Raw genomic sequence first — 5367 nt, 5'->3', positions numbered from 1 at the left:
AGAATACGCATTTTGGCCGAAACTACGACTCGTCACTAAGCCTAGATAACGTGGTAATCAGTAGGTATAGTCACTTGGGACTATAACCATCGTGATTACGCTCACGTTATGAAGTTCAAACGAACTTCGCGTTGACCATAAACTGGTCAATGAAGAAAGTCAAACGCAGTTTGACTTTAACGCTAAAAACGAATGAAAAGAACGAAGGAATACTCACAGAAGGTCCCCGCAAGATTTGATCCGATTTACCCTCAGGTATGAAGTATGAACTCCAACTTAGAGGGCCAAAATCAGATTCAAATGTGGGTTTTGTACAAGTGAATGAAGGGGGTATTTATAGATATGGTAGAGCCGTTAAGATCTTTCCTCGTTAACCGAGATTCAATCCTAGCCGTACACATCGAGCCCACTGTTTTAGAAAACCAGGGGAGCCCCTAGAAATGCCCCAAAACCATGTGCAAAGGTGGGTAACAACTGGATCAAGCTGGAAAACACTTACTGCTGATCTGGGGACACCTTACGGACCGTATTGTCCTCCCCTTACGGACCGTATGCTGGTCTGCAGACCAGCAACTTTCAAAGTTGGCAGTTTTGGTCCCTGTGCGCATATGGTGGTGTTTTGGCACTTCTAACACCCGCCAAACCCATTTTTCAGCTTCATAAGGATGTTAAAGCATAGGGAACTTGAAACATGCTCAAAAATATGTCGGACGTCGGTTCGTTTGGTCGTACGATCGCGTTGTTCGGTAAATTACGACGGAATGCGCATGAACGGGAAAAACGATTCAAATTGCGCGACGAATGGATTTTTAACAAGCCAAACACTAAAACATAATATTTTAATGATTACATAAATTTTTGGAAGTCCGGATGTATTCAGAACATAAGTTATGCGCAAAAATGCAAACTTATGCACTTTTTGACGCTTTTTGTCCCTGAATGAGCATAAAGTTTATTTTAGCACACCGAACCCTTCAAAGCCTATTTCTAAGCTATGTAAAGGATATTTAGGGTGTGTTTAACTTATGATCATGTTCCGGAATGTTCGTTACAGTTCAAAACTTATTTCTAAGTTATGTAAAGGTTATTTAAGGCATGTTAAGCATAAATTGATGTTCCGGAGTATTTGTCGTGTTAAACTGATTACGTTTACGCACCAGTTTGCGTATAATTCTCCAGAAAGCGATATAGGGTTTGAAATTGAGTAAAAGTCAAAATATGAAAAATTTCAAACACAAACAAACAAACATTGGGATCAAATAACTTTATTTCATTGATAACTGAACTGTTTACAATGATTACAAGCACAGATGTTACAACGAACGCCCACTAAGTACTCGAATCTCCAATGGTTATCCTATTCCAACTGTGCCATAATTTGAGAAAGTATCCTGAGAAAGAAACATGCGAAAAATCAACATAAAGTTGAGCGAGTTCATAGTTTGTTTTCGAAAAGATTTAAAATAAATCTTTTTGAATAACCGGTTTGCGAAATTTTATTGAGAAAAAGAATTTAAAAATCATTTTCTTGTCAAGTTATATGGAAACTTTGTATTTGTAACGCATTGTGTTCGTAGAACCATGTATTTGTAAACTCTTGTATATGTAAAGTTTGTATAACCGTCAATGCCCACTCTGACTTTGACTTCATGCCTGCATAATCCTATGCTTTGAATTTGTATAAAACATGGTATTTAATTTGTAAAATCCCGGTATGAAAAACATTTATGAACAAATTAAATTAAATTTTTGCAAAGACATTAAAACATGTGAGGACATAGGGAGCACTCGAAATGAGTAGGCTCATACCCTTGTCGATTTCCCTCGACTATGTCGAATTCCCCTTCGACTATGTCAATTCACCTTGACTATGTCAATTTACCTTGACTAACGTCGATTCACCTCGACTAATGTCGATTCACCTCGACTAATGTCGATTCACCTCGACTGGGACACCGAAGCACTCAAGTGGTCACAAGTACCATGAGTGGGGTTCGGCCGTACCCGTTAGATCTAACCTTCGTCCCTAATTAAGAGTTAATGGCATTTCAAATTTAGTCTATGCTCACATGATTTAATAGTTCATTTCATACCGTTTATACATTCGTAACATGTATTCCACCCCTGAGAGTTATAAAACCAAAAAAAGTTAAAAGAAAAGGGGGACATGAACTCACTGGGTTGCCACGTTTTACGTACGCAAACCAACCCAGACCCGTTATTGTAACTAGGACAATCCCGTCCCTACTCATGAACATCATTCACATTTCGAAAATACTCATTTATCTTGTAAAACCGGTATCTTTAGTATGAAACATTCGTAACTATTTGAGTTCCTTGAAATCCATCCGTAACGTGATTTAGAAATATGAGTTTTCGTTCATCGAAAAATTGTTTACTTTTGCAAAACTTGCATGTCTTTCCACCCCCGAAAACATTTATAAAAATGTAAAACCGTAAAAAGTGGGGGTTATGAACTCACCTGGATTTCCATATGCAAAGCTAGCTAATTACGACTTCGTGATGTCGTTTCCAAGACGAGATTCGCTAGCGTGCATTCTACAATATTCCTAACACGGAATATCTTATAAGTTTCTAAATAAACGCAGTGACTAATCTACGTGTCATCGAGTTCTACCGAATCGTTCGAACGATTCGACGATAAGTTGTTAACTTAACGAAAATGATTAAATTAAACTTTGTTTAGTTTGTTTATTGTCAGTAATAACTAATAAGTCTTAGAAAGACTTAGTTGTCGAGAGATTTAGAGTGTATAAATATTTATAAAAATATATAAATATATCGGTATAATTGCGTTAGTCGTCCCAAGAAATCATACATGTATAAAAGAATATTTATATGAAAATAACATATAACAAACTCGTATTATGTATCGCGTCTCGTATGATATTTGTCGAAATATATGTGTACACCGATTAGGCGTTTCAAATAAGTATAATAGCTATATTTATTTTATAAAAAGATCGAGTTGTTGGATGTTTAAAATAAATATATACTATATTTATTTTTACAAACGAATACGAGTCGCTTGACATTTGAAATAAATATATATATATAAAATATATTTATTGTTATAAAAGAATTCGTGTTGTACAGTATTTGAAATAAATATATCAACTATATTTATTTTTATAAAATGAATTCGTGAATTGTTTGATATTTGGAATAAATATAAAAACTATATTTATTTTATAAAACGAAGGCGTGTTCGGCGTTTGAAACAATATAAATAATTATATTGAGTTTATAAAAGATTTGTCGAATTTTCGAAGTTTAAAATAATATTATATTTATTTGTTGTCGAAATAATTTTCGTATCGTTGTTTTCGAAAGTTGTAAAGTGTCGTCGTAAGAAATACTATATTTGTATTTGTTTTTATAAAAGTTTCTTGGATCCAAATAGTTTCGTCTTATAATAACACGCGTTTTGGTTTCGGATTTTCTCGAAAAACGGGCAGAGTTTCCTCTGTTTTTGGACACCCCCGACAACACAAGTTGTCGTTATTTTTTTCAAAATTCAACAATATTCAATCATAATATATGTAATTTGTCAAATATATCGAAACGTAAACTATATTCTAATCGTTCGGTTCGAGCTCGTTTTCACGAAATAAATAAAAACTATGTAAAAACAATGTAAATATTAATCGCGACGCTAAATTCTTTACCAAATCTTTCACGTCGAGACGATTGACTGAATTGACCGGGTTGGACCGAGTTGACTAACAGTTGACCCGAGCATCGAACTGAACCTCAATTCTGACCAAAACTATACCGAGCTACCTATTGACTTGTCGATCGAACCGAATCTGAAACCGACCCATTGACTGTTGACCACGCTTAACCTGTTGTTGACCCGAAGCTCGAGACTCGACCCGTTGACCGTCTTTGACTAGTCAACCTGACGTGTTGACTGGTTTGACTTTGTTTGACCTGAACACCTTGTTGACGGCTGTTGACCGAGCCTGAAACAAAGCACCTGCGTCTGACCCTAAGCGGACTAAGACCGAAAGAAGAAAAAAATAAATAAATAACTGAACTATCTCCCAGCCGTGATTTGTCGGTGTGGCTCGGGCGGCGAGCGCCGCCATCAGCCGCCACCACCATTTCATCATCCCCATCAGATTCATTGAAAACAAGAACATCACTCACCGATAATACTCGGATCTGAAGTGATCTTGTAGAAAAAGAAGGAACAGGAACGCGTGTACTTACCGGAAAAACTCGTCGGAATAAAATGCCACTGTCAGACTTCAACAGGTCGCCCTTGTCGCCTGAAAATCTACCGCCGTCACTCCTTCGCCTCCGATTTCTCTCTCTTCTCGGTCTCTCTCTCTTCTGTTTCGTAGCCGCCGCACCACCACCGGACGGAGGTGGTGGTGATCCGTTTTGTAAATCGAAAAGGGGGTCAGAGGCGATGTGGGATTGTCGGAATCCACGCTGGTTTCCCGACCGATAATCCGGCTTTGGTCGCTGGCAAGGTTCACGAGAGAGACAGAGATGCAGAGTGCTGGTGACCTACCGGTGATGCTCCGGTGGTCGGGTCAGACGAACGAGAGGAAGAGGGGAAGGGTTTTGGGGTGTTGTATGAGTGTTCTAAGGGAAAGTGAGGTGTTATGTGTGTGTGTGTGCAGATGATTTCGAGAGGGAGAGGAGAGTGTTGTCTACACAAGAAAATGAGGATCAAGAGGGGGTATGGACCCTTTTATAAGGATGTTGAGGAAATCTTATAAAGATCTTGTGGCTTTCATTTTTGAGACAAGAATCTCTACAAGATTTTGGAGAGATTTTGGAGAGATTTTGTAAGATTTTAAAGAGATCTTGTATAGATCTTCAAGCAACCAAAAATATACAGTTTAGTTGTTTGTATGTATAGTATAAACGAGAGAGAGAGAGAGAGTGAGGAAAAATAAAAGAATTGTTTGCTTTCTCTTCACCATTATATATGTGTATGCATGTTACATATACATGTGACTATTATAACAACCATCATTTCGTTGTAGACACGCATATTAAATTGCCAAAATTATATATGACCATAATTTAATGCATATACATAAGCATTCATATATAAATAACTTTTGAAATGCTTCACTAGCATTTTGAGTTTTTAAATGACTATCGTTGGTGCTTGTCAAAATGAATATAATCCTTTAGAAATCACCCGTGTATGTACTGACTTCGCATGAATACGTAAGCTTTTGCTCGGTGTGGAGTGATCAAATTTGTAGTATAATTAACTATACTGTGTCTAACGTGTATGCTCTCATCGTATTAATGTTTGAAAGTTGTACGTATAATGACCCGAATAGACAGATTGTCACAAGTATGACTGTTGGGGGTCTC

The 5367-nt window shown here is 37.2% G+C and overlaps 1 long non-coding RNA gene across 4 annotated transcripts; it reads right to left on the bottom strand.

Annotated features, from left to right (window-relative positions):
- Positions 1-1257: 1257 nt before the first annotated feature.
- On the bottom strand, positions 1258-4920 carry LOC110908748. 4 transcript variants are annotated; one of them, XR_004864445.1, is made up of 4 exons: positions 4237-4920; positions 3690-4021; positions 2483-2570; positions 1258-1391 (listed from the first exon to the last, which is right to left on the bottom strand). It is a non-coding gene; the product is annotated as an uncharacterized LOC110908748 (long non-coding RNA). The 4 variants fall into 4 exon arrangements; XR_004864446.1 differs by having other exon boundaries at positions 2483-2559; XR_002574879.2 differs by lacking the exon at positions 2483-2570 and having other exon boundaries at positions 4237-4918.
- Positions 4921-5367: the final 447 nt, after the last annotated feature.

This window comes from Helianthus annuus, chromosome 8 (genome assembly GCF_002127325.2).
Source record: "Helianthus annuus cultivar XRQ/B chromosome 8, HanXRQr2.0-SUNRISE, whole genome shotgun sequence".
NCBI classification, from domain to species: domain Eukaryota; kingdom Viridiplantae; phylum Streptophyta; class Magnoliopsida; order Asterales; family Asteraceae; genus Helianthus; species Helianthus annuus.
Note: the sequence above shows the minus strand (reverse complement) of the source record. Positions and strands in the feature narration are given on the sequence as shown.